The following is a 12,360-nucleotide window of genomic DNA, read 5'->3' as shown; positions in this document are numbered from 1 at the left end:
CGCATAACATTCAAGCCCTTATGTAAGTCACACAACTTGCTCACATACGAAAAATGTGAAATGAACCTCTGTCAGAATAGCGAGGAAAAGTGAATGAAGGTGTTTCATACTAGTTAGCTGGATTGAAGTGTAAACCCTCAAACAGTGAAGGCAAAATCGCCATCAAAATATTGTTTATCTCTGAGCATGGACAATCCCAAAAACTTAGGTACGGTAATAGATCCTGAAGCTAACTGTGCAGCTTTTCATATATGTACATCATTCAAAACTCATCGTGTTTGACTTTGAAATGTCATTTCTTTTTACAAATATTTTTCCCCGAAGTGTGCATTATTTTTTTAGTTGAAAGAAATAATAATTTGCGCATTGATGCATTAATAGGCCTACCTACTGTTTACACGGATTTCTAGAGTTTCTACGCCTTACAATGGCAGCAAAGAAGGCCATAACTATTTTCAACGTGTTAGTATTGGAGTGGAATTCCGTTGCTAAAATGGAATAATTTTACTTTGAATTAACATGAATGTCACTGTAATTGATATGAAATATTTGATAGTATGTATTAAAATATGAAACAAATACTGCTAATTCTACAGTAGAATCCCTTGCAGAAGACATTACGTCGGTGTGCTTAGATGCTGGCTTACTTTATCTAATTCTTATTCTTGGAGCTTTCCCCCTTCATCATTTTCACTCTTTACTCCGTCCGTTTCTCTTATATTTCTTCCATGACAGAATACATGAAATTGCTCTCAGTTCGGCCTCTCAACTTCTGTATTGTGCGCTGTATCAAAAGGCATTGTGATAACGTCACTTCCAAGTAAACTGACGGAAGAACGTTCATCATCTTCAGACCTGCTTGCAAGAAGTGAAATTTTAAAGTAATAAAGCAATGATGAAAGGTTTCGAAGTGCATATTTTCTCTTATAGACAAACAATTATATATTATGATCTTCAGACTTCCTTGCTTGTTTAAAGATGAATTTTACTGCTGTAGTAAGCTACAATGGTCTTCGCGATAGTTGAATGAAGTAACGTACATTTACTGCGCTGAGTGAATTCTATGGTAGAGCACTGGCATTTTGAACACGAGTTGGGAATTCAATCCCGGTTCAGACGAGTGGCATTTGTAGGCGCTCAAATAATCCAACCTCATATTTACAGTTCTCTCTCTTCATATCTCGCCCTTCATCCTCCTGAGGGTATAGTGACTCATTCCTCTCGGCCACTTCCCATTTAGCTTTTAGAGATCCATAAGCCTTTCAAGACCATTTGTTCAAGGCATAAGATGATATTTGTGTCCCACCCTTGTCCATTTCTCTACGTGGTAGGGTATGAAATGAGATGAATATTCGTAGCGAGTTTTTCCGAGCGGTTGACCTTCCTGACGTCAACCTCATCAGAGGAGTTAATGACGTGATATATGATAGCAGAAATGGAGAGAGTTAAATTTGATGCCGACACTTAGCCTATCCCTGTCGAATAGCACTCAGGGGTCTGTTCAATAATTAACGTCCCCATCCGACGGACGAATCACCATCAACAGCTGCATATGTCCTTATTCCATATAAAGTTTGGAATTGAATTCAGGCCTTTGGCACACAATTCTATTCCATCACCTCTCCTACCATACCGGCCGATATTGTGATGGTGAAATTGTATCGACCAACGGGGCCTGAAGCGGATAAGTATGGTTTCAGACTATATAGACTTACCACCTTAACGATCATGGGCAACAGGCGAGCTATGACCGAAGTATTTCAAGTATCTTCTAATAATTCTGCAGGAAAGTCACTTTCCGATTCGTAGTTGTTCTAAGATCGATGTGTCGGCACGATGTTCTGTCCAAGATATTTAGCTCCGTACGCCCAAATTTCGAAAGCATCAATCACTTTCTTTGAGCGTCCATGTCTCTGTGGTATAGGTTGCTGTCGAAAAACTTTGGGTCTGCACGAGCTTGAGTTTGGAGTCATAAGTGAGCACTGAATCCAGTGGTTGCTCGTGCTCTATTCAAATGGGTGTGCAACTTATTATATCTTTCATACTCACGTTCGTTTTCTCTCTCTCTCTCTCTCTCTCTCTCTCTCTCTCTCCCTCTCCCTCTTCCGCATGCACAAATATGCACATATACATAAAGCCGTTAGGCACCGAGCTCGATAGCTGCAGTCGCTTAATTGCGGCCAGTATCCAGTATTCGGGAAACAGTGGGTTCGAACCCCACTGTCGGCAGCCCTGAAGATGGTTTCCCGTGGTTTCCCATTTTCACACCAGGCAAATGCTGGGGCTGTTCCTAATTAAGGCCACGGCCGCTGCCTTCCCACCCCTAGTCCTTTCCTGGCCCATCATCGCCATAAGACCTGTATGTGTCGGTGCGACGTAAAGCAACTTGCAAGAATATTTGCCATCAGCCGTTCACACTCCCAATCTCTCTGTTCGATTTAGAAAACAAAGTGATTAATTTATTTCACATTACGGTCCTTTTTTGGTGCAGACATATATATTGCCGAAGACAAAGGAGAAGAGCACGTGGGCAAGTAGCGGCCGGTCAAAGGTTCCGCACCGCAAGACACCCTTCACTCAGTTGATCTGGTCTAGCAAGTGCACCTCATTGGGGTTAGTAAGTAATTAGGGTCTCCAAGAAGTGCTGCGACCTGATTTTAGCCAGTGGTGGTGAACGTTCTTCGGATTGTGTAGAGGCTTCCTCCACCTCTTACTGCAACTCACAAAAGCGCATGCGCAGAACCTATCGCAATTTATAATCTTTTCTCCAAATGTCCTTCAAAAGACAGTTTTGCCCTTTGCTACCCGCTATTAGTTTTGTTTCCACAAACTCACAGTTCCGCTTGCACGAAACCGACATTTCGATTCTGCCAGGAAAGAACACGCTCGTGACAAATTACAGTGTAACTGTAGGGAGAGCTTGCGCATATTTTAAACATGGTTTATACGATCGCAAACTTGTAATTCCTATAATTTTCTTTACTTTGAAATGAGTGTCGCGCATGTTAACCAATTCGGGCGTGCACTTGCGATATGCGAATAGCCAGGAGCCACCACTGACTGAATCTTTTCTTATTTATCGGCATGATCTAGAACTCCTACAGGACAACATTTGCGGCACCTCCCCGTCTCAGAATAACTTTAAAAAAGTAGTTAGTGGGAGGTAAACGCACTAAAGTTATAGCTTTAAACAAATATTTCCTTCTTCGGAGAAGAAAGCATCCGATATTTTCTAATACACCACATTTTCCATACGCATGCATTAATTGTTTGACAATTAATTTATTTATGCTAACACCATAGTAAATGTAGAGTGTGTCTGTCTCTTATTCTAAGGCATTGTGTTCGATTCCTGATTGGTCCAAGAATGGTTATCCTGGACTGAGAGCTACAACAGGGTTCACTTCGTTTCGTGAGAAAAACTGAAAAAAGTAGGGTCTGCCTTAGCTTAAGTTTGCAGTCCCGAGTGAGCGTTGAACCTTTCCAAACTTACTGTATGTAAAAGAACTCTGATATAAGAGGCAGGAAATCTACTCAAGGAAACAAAAAGAATCGAACCTTAAGTCTTATGTGACTATATTGTCATCGTAATCATAGTCACACAACATCCAGGCCATCCGTATGTGACTTTTCGTATGTACATACATATATACATACATACATACATCTTTATACAACTTCGTCATACATACTTCTTCATCTACATTATGCCTTTCAGCGTTCAATCTGCAAGCCTCTATGAAACTATTAACCATCGCCACAATTCTCTCTTTGAAACTGGTTCTTTGGTCTCGTTTACTCTATACCGCTTATGTTTAAATCGTTAGAAACTGAGTCCTCGTCTCCCTGTACTTCTCTTACCTTCCATTAGAGTCCATTATTCTCCTAGGTAACCTATCATCCTCCATTCACTTCACATGACCCCACTACCAAAGCCGGTTAATGTGTACAGCTTCATGCAACGAATTAATTCCTTACTTATCTTCTCATTCCGAATACCCTCCTGCCATTGTTCCCACCTGTTTGTACTAGCAATCATTCTTGCTGCTTTCATGTCTGTTACTTCTAATTTATGAATAAGATATCCCGAGTCCACCCAGATTTTACTCCTGTAAAGCAACGTTGGTCTGCAAACAGACCGGTGTAAAGATAGTTTCGTCTGAGAACGTGACTTTTTATATAAAGAATAAATTCCTTAAAGTAGAATAATATTTATTTTCCATTTTGTATTTTCTATGTGTGTTTTATTTTCATTTCACAAAAAGAAATCGGTGATAAAGTTGGCCCTCGCCATCTATATCACTAAAAACCAAACTGCGCCTGTTCACCTTCATTGTGGTTCTAAGAGCCAATTACTCTTTCGGGATTGCGAAGGCATCGGCAAGCATCAATAAACGGGTTGACGTCTTCCAACAGAGGTGTCTCCATCGAATTTTGAAAATTATATACTGTATTTTGATTATGTCACCAACACAAAGTTACTGTGGAGAAGTGGATTACTTAAGCTTCAAGCCATCGTTACACGCAGAAGGCTTCAATTAACTGGGCACATTCTGCGCATTGAAAGCAGCACAAGGTAGCAATGAGATGGATTCCATTAAGCGGAAAACGACTAAAAGGCCGTCTTAGAGTTACATGACGAGAACATTTGATCAAGACCTAGATGAACTGAACTGCCCATGGGAAGAATTCGAAGTGCTTGTTCAGTATGGGGGGAAAGGGATACAACTTGCTGCCCGTTATGCTTCTAGCGTGGAAGGATCTGTGGCAATACCAGATGGCCCACCCACCGCTTGCGATCTAGTCTTATGCAACCCACCGCGTTTACAATAATTCTGAAATATGTATGTCCCTCTCCCTAAACCGGGATAATATAACGCAAAATGTGTGGTTACGGGCTAGAACACAGCAGGAATCGTAATTGACACTACGCTATTTATTATGGGTACTCCAAATGAACCCGTAAACCGAGCATGGATACGAAGAACCTGTACCTTACAATAGGAGGTGCACACACAGACCAGGAACGAGAATTGTTTACTCCGGGAACTTCCCGCTGCAAGTCAAGCCTCGCAATAGCCACTTGGCAGTGGCGGTCGGGGATACGAAAGTTGACAGTGCTCGAGAGTACGGAGGTTCGAATCCCATGCAAGTCTTCTTTTCTACCGTCAATTTCTTCGGATGTAGCAAGGTTGCATACTTAATAGTTTCTACTGACGGATATGCTTATTTGCCCCACAAAAGGACTGTGGGTATGATGGCAAGGGGTATGGGATAGAGTTAGACGAGGATGAGGTGGTGATGGTCTTTGGCTAGGATACAGGCAACCGGTCAACTACGTCGTACGTGTTCCAAGCTTCGTATGACACAGTAGAGTAAAGTACGCCTGTCTGGAATGATAACAACATGCAATGACAAGTAGGTATCAACATTTTCCAGGCTCTGGAGATGTCGCTCTGACTCACTACAGCACGGTTACAACATGAGGTACACACACAGACCAGGAACAGGTATTGTATAACCTGAGAAGTGCCCGCTGGCAATAGCTCACTTGGGAGAGACGCGTTTGGAGATATGATAGTAGACAGTGTTGAAGAATACGGATGTTCCAATACCACGCAAGTATTTTTAACGCTAATTGCCAGGAATATAGCAAGGTAGCATATTTAATAGTTGCAAGAGACTGATTTGTTTAGTTGGCCCTAAAGAGGGCCGTTGTTGTCATGCCATATGGTATTGAGATGGGTTGGAAGTGGCTAGGATATGTGATATGATTTCGGTAATCTACGACGTATAACGTGGCACCTGCTCGAACTGTCGACCTTCGTGATCGATACAAAGCTGCGTGCATGTTGTAAGGACCGTTTAAAAATCTCCGGAGTACCGGTTCGGCATACTTCAGTGATGGGCTCTCTAAGATGATCAGACCGGGCGAGCTGGCCGTGCGCATAGAGGCGCGCGGCTGTGAGCTTGCATCCGGGAGATAGTAGGTTCGAATCCCACTATCGGCAGCCCTGAAGATGGTTTTCCGTGTTTTCCCATTTTCACACCAGGCAAATGATGGGGCTGTACCTTAATTAAGGCCACGGTCGCTTCCTTCCAACTCCTAGGCCTTTTCTATCCCATCGTCGCCATAAGACCTATCTGTGTCGGTGCGACGTAAAGCCCCTAGCAAAAAAAAAAGATGGCCAGGATTTTTTTACATGGACCAAAGAAAAAAATCTGGGGGCATAAGATCAGGTGATCTGGAAGGTCAGTAGACATGTCCTCCAACTCTTATCCATTCATCAGGAAACGTCGCATGGGGATGGTTCCGGACGACCACTGCCGCGTGCGATGAAGCTCCGTCATGTTGAAACCACATCCTGCAGCAGTCAAGAAGTGGCACATGTTCCAACAACGGTGGTTCATCTTGGAGAAACCGCAGATAGTGTTCTCCCGCCATACGACCTTATAAGGAGAAGGGACTAATGAGGGGATCATCCACTGTGCCTTGAAAGCCACTTGTCCTACCCATTTAGTACATTTTATGACTATTAACAGGTCCAAGGTTGTGGAACTACGCTTCGTCCGTAAATAAGATGGTCCTAAAAATGCAAATTCAGTGTCCACGTGCCGTAGGGACCATTGAAAGAACGCCACCTGGGCTTAGAAATCATGACCCTGGAGCTCCTGGTGTAAGTGCAGATAGTACGGCTGAAAAGGCTGGGTGTATAATATCCGCACAACAAATACCCGGCTGATGTTCATCTCCTGTGCAGTGGCCCGTGTGCTAGGGTGACGGTTATGCCGGACAGAGTCCAACACAACCTCTTCATTGTGAGCAGATGTCACGGGATGTTCTTGAACAGGCCGTGTCCTTTACAGGGACGGAGTAGCTGACACACGTCTTTCCACACTCCGAAGTGTCATGCCTGTCGGTTGTCGTCTATCCAGATAGCGTTCTTGATACGGGCGTTGTACCTTGTATGCATTCTGTCTACCTACACTAAATGTTAGAAACTGGTCGCTGGAATACTTCCCGAGATAGTGAATAAGCTTTGTGTTGTGTTGTGTCTTGCCTCGAAGGAGGGGATTTTGCGGAGATGCATTACCTTTCTGCCATCGCATGTTGTTATCGTTCTAATGGGACACACTTAGCCCTACCTTTGGTCTACGAATCTTGGGACACGTACGACCGCGCCTCTGCCAAGTGAGTTATTGTGAGGCTTGACATTCAGCGGGTTGTTCCCTGGCTATAAAATGCCTGTTCCTGGCCTGTGTATTCACCTCCTGATGTATGGTACGTATTCGTCGTATCCTTGCTCGTTTCACGGGTGCGTTCGGGGCATCCATAATGAATTAATAATGGTGTTCCCGCTTCCTGTTGTCTTCTAGCCCGTAATCACATATATATTTATATTACCCTGCAGTAGGGATAAGAGCCGATGTATTTTGGAACTGTAGTAAACGCGGTGGGTTGCATAAAAGTACATCGCAAGTGGATGTATGGACCACCCGGCATGTACGCTCCTATACAAAACAAATTGCTCACCATCTACAAATCGCGCGAGTAGGACGAAGGATGCCACACAATATCTTCAAAAGCTGAAATATGTCCTACTTGCATTTAACGCTGAATACTTCCGCGGAAGTGTCACTGGGTATTGGACAAATCCCTCCAGAATTCATAGATGGAAGACACTGAATAAGGCCTTAGTAGTGTGAACCACGGACTTAAGCTGAGTGAATAAGCAGAATGACCCGACGAGGAGCATTCGACAAGCTTTTGACCAGCTACAGTACATGCGTTTGAGCGAGGCTGCATTGTCGGGCTAAGACAGGCTTGTTACTTGAACCGTCCTGACTACACAGTGTGTCGGTTTTTGACGCTGCAGGAACGTGAGGATACACATATGCTTTGAGAAGTCTCTAATCGACCGGACCACCAACTGGGGGGGATCGTTTCATCGTGTGACAGGCTGTAAGCTGCGCACCATCCAGACACATGTCATGGCAGCTGGGGTTATATCTCTGCCAACCAGTACCATACCCAGGCGACCAGCGGAGCAAGATCTGTCATCGCGGCATCCTTTGCGTCGTCTACCATTACGACGTGAAATCATTAGAGCATGCATTGAACGAGCAGCATGGCAACTTTCGCATAGGCGACGAATGATGTTCAATGATGAATCACAGTTCTATCAGGATACTGTGGAGATAATTAATGTTTTGAGAGGAAGTACAAATGGGCAACCGCCATCTATTAACACTAATCGGAAGGGAAAATTTGAGTCTGACTCCTTGGCTGAATAATCAGCATTCAGGCCTTTGGTTCAGAGGGTCCCGAGTTCGATACTCCGCCGAGTCTAGAACTTTAATTGATTCTCATTAATTAGTCAGGCCCTCTTCTTCATATTCAGACAACACACCACACTACCAACCACCGCAGAAACACGCAATGGCGATTGCATACCTCTACGTAGGGTTGGCATCAGGAAGGGCGTTATGCCTTAAACCAAGGCCAAATCCACAGGTGCGACACAGTTGGCACCTGTGACCTTGTGTTTGAAGAAGAAGAAGAAGAAGGAAAATGTAAGAGATCCTATACTTCGAAGAAAAAAAGAAGAGCCGTGAAGGGCGTGGAAAGGAAAGATTTTATAGGCCTCGCCAAATACTTCGGCGGTGCGGTGGGGGGGGGGGGCTGTAAACGAGAAGTAATACCAGATTCAGCTAGGGAAGCCGTGCTCGCGAACCCACGCTCCTATGATGAAAGCCAGTGGGTCCCCCTTCAGTTGCCTTTTATGGCAAGCGTTTGGATGCAGAAGACCGCCGAATTCGAGTCTGGCGATATTTTGTACAGCGCATTGATCCACGCTTCGTTGTAGAAGGGCACACGATCCCAACGAGAGGGGTCATTGTGTAGGGTGCTATTTCCTAGAATGCCCGGTCTCCACAGGTGATGACTGAAGGAACTCTACACCGCGGCGATGTGTCCAACAAATTCTGCGACCTTCTGCACTTCACTTTCTGGTGCAGCTCGACAACCCCATGTTTCTGTAGGATAATGCCCGGTTTAACAAGTCACGCTTATATCTGCAGTGCCTTCCTTATATCAGGATGCTTTCTTGGCCAGTAAAATATCCAGACCTATCGCCTTTCGAGAACTTACGAGATTGGACGGCAACTTCGGCCAATCACGACTACGGCACATTTAGACGGTTAGTTGTAGCAGTATTTTCCTAGGAGACCATCCAACGTCTATATGTCTCCATCCCCGATAGTATTGCCGCCTCCGGTGGTACGGGTGGTCCAACACCGTAATGAGTGCATCCTGCAAGTTTTCCTTCTTTCCTTTTTTTTCTACTTGTTTAACGTCACACTAACACGTCGAAGATTTTCGGCGACGGAGGTTGGGAAAGCGGTTAGGGCCGGGAAGGTAGTAGGCGTGGCTTTAATTGAGGTACAACCCCGGCACGATGTGAAAATGAGAAACAACGGAAAACCGTCTTCAGGGTTGACGATGGTAGGATTCGAACCACCATCTCCCGAATATAAGCTCACGGCCGTGCGACGCTAACCTCACGGCCAATTCGCTCGGTAATCCTGCAAGTGTTCGTTACTATGTAATAAATGCTTGGTATGGTTCAGTATTTAAGAGGCTGCCTGGCCGAGGCGGTAAAGGCGTGCTTGGGTCACCCAGAAGAACGTGGGCTCGATTCCCCGTCAGTAAGTCGAAAAATTTAAGAAACGAGATTTCCACTTTCAGATGTGCACATGGCCCTCAAATTCACTCAGCCTACACCAAAAATTTATACCAGATTAATTCCTGGGACAAAGGTGGCCGGGTGTAGAACTAACCACCTACCCCACCCAGCGTCGAGGTTACAAATAGCGGAAGCTTTTTCATTCCACCCATCCAAGTGCCTTCGTGGTCTGTAAGGAGACCACTTTCCTTTTTTATAGTATAATAATGTGACGTTTTCTTTACCATATACTCTACTTTTTTTTACAAATGGGTGTATGTATGTACAGTGCGCTTGCGTGTATCTGTGATAAAGTTGGTGGATCTTTTTTTCCTTTGGTTCGTTCTGGAAATACGTTTCTAAAGTTCACCAAAAGATAATTAAAGTTAATCTATTTTTAACGGGGTCCTGGTCGAAACTTTTCCATTTCCTAAATCACCTGATGCATAAGGCTGTGTTTTCAATGAATTTGTAGAAGAAGCTTCATTATTTATGTTATTATCACTCCAATGACAAATATAACCTCTCGAGTACAGGACTTAATAACAAGTTCTTCATTTTGTGAGTATTCATAACGAATTACTTTGATCACAGCTTCTATCATTCACATTTTCAGTACAGTAAAAGTAAATCTAAATCATCTCCTTACAGGCCATGAAGGCTCTTCGAGTGGTGGAAGTTTCAGGCTTCCTTTATCCACACCCTCGGTACTTTGGTGAGGTAGAGTGGTTAGCTCTACGCCCAGCTGCCATTGCCCCCAGGAATAAACGTGGTTCTTATTTCTGGTGAAGGCTGATAGAGCCTCAGGGTCTTGTGCACCTCCGTATAAATGTTTTCACTTCACTCCGTCAACTTGGATGAAACCGAAGCTTGAAATAGTTTCCAGGTATTCGGTTTATTTTCATTCAGTCTAAGATCATACATGCAAGACGCTTGCTCCAATTTTCAACTTAGCACTGCAGTCCTCTTCTGCTAGTGCGACATCATTTGCATATAAGAGAGTCCAAAGAATGTTTCTTTGAAGGTCTCAAATAATTATGTCCATCACAAAGCCTAAGAGTAATAGTGGCAATGTGGTGCCCTGATGACACCGACGGTCAGAGGAAATCTCTCCGATGTGCCGATACCACACCATGCACAACTTGTGGTGTTCCAGTTGATTAGCATTAAAATACATCAAGTACATACCAGATTACTTGGTGTGGTACATGGCTGAAAGCATTTTCAAAATCAAGGAAGGCAATATGCAGTGCCTGTCTTTTCTCTCCCTGCTTTTCAGTGATTAACAGAGCAGCGAAAATAGCATAAGTGGTTCCAGCTTCCTTGGTACTATTGCTGATGATTTCCCTCAATCGCCGATCAAGGATTCTCTCGAAGGTCTTTATTGTATGTGAAAGGATGCGAACTGGATGGTAATTAGTACATTCTGCTGGATGCATATAGACGGGTACAGTTATGAAAGTAGCTCACTCAGATATAACTGATCAAAAGTGAACTATAGCATTGAAAAATTCGGTCAACCAGTTATTGGTGATTCCTATAATTTCTGAAACTTCCAGAAGTCTGCCGGGAGGTCATCTGGTCCTGGCGTTTCCAGGTTCTTCATACTATTGATGGGGCTGGTGACTTCTTCTGATAGAATGCATGAGTAGCACCTGCAGTTGGATTGCCTTCTGGAAAGGTGGATGTAGGAAATCCGTATTGGATATCTCTTGAAAGTGTTGTTGCTAAGATTTGACGATCTTCTTCTTGTCCTGTAATCGTTGATCATTTCTTCCTTGTATGCACATATAGTGCTCAATGTCTTAATTTGAATTTATTCTAGCTTTAGCAACCCGAAATATGGTTTTGTCTCCTGCCTTTATGTCTTGTATAGATCGTTATAGTGACTGTGCCTAGCTTGGGCGACAGCGACAATCATGCCCACTGAGATCATCACAGAGAACTGGGTGGCACGTGACCCTGTGACCTTATGCATCAGCCGGCATTGGATATTTTAAACAAATATTTACTGAAATTTGTTCGCCTCCTTCGAGTTCCTTCCTCAAAAACGCTACATGAAGGGACTTTGTAGACTTCGTGACATGTAACTGAGTAATAAATTCAATTCAGTCCAATTCATTTTCTCACTCTCTCCATCTCTCTCTCTCTCTGGGTACGTTCCTGGGCATATAATATTATATTTCCATCTCGTCCTAACTCACACTCTAATATTGCAGAATATTTTCCTCTGCGATATTACACGGCAATGCGGACGAACGTGGACTTGACAATGGTCACAGATACGTATTTTTAACACACTTCATACGCCATTTATTTTTTTACTGAGGCTTATTTGTCACAGATTTCGAAATAAAACAGAGAAACAGAGGGCAATCAAATTCTTCGTGCAATGCGTTATCAAATTAAAACCACTTTACATATATAAATCTAATTTTTATTCAAACATTTCTCCAGAGATTTGTGTGTGCAGAATATATGCACCGCAGCGACATCGACAAAACAAGATACATACAGTAATTCCCTCTCCTGTAACAAGGACTGAATGTGAATAAATGCAAAAATGTGTTCGTAATAGTGCAGTAGATAGGCCTGCAGTGTTTTCCGTATGGAACCTGACCGCTCACACACGGCT

Source organism: Anabrus simplex, chromosome 6, assembly GCF_040414725.1.
Source record: "Anabrus simplex isolate iqAnaSimp1 chromosome 6, ASM4041472v1, whole genome shotgun sequence".
Lineage (NCBI taxonomy): Eukaryota > Metazoa > Arthropoda > Insecta > Orthoptera > Tettigoniidae > Anabrus > Anabrus simplex.
The sequence above is the reverse complement of the archived record's forward strand: the minus strand, read 5'-3'. Positions refer to the sequence as shown.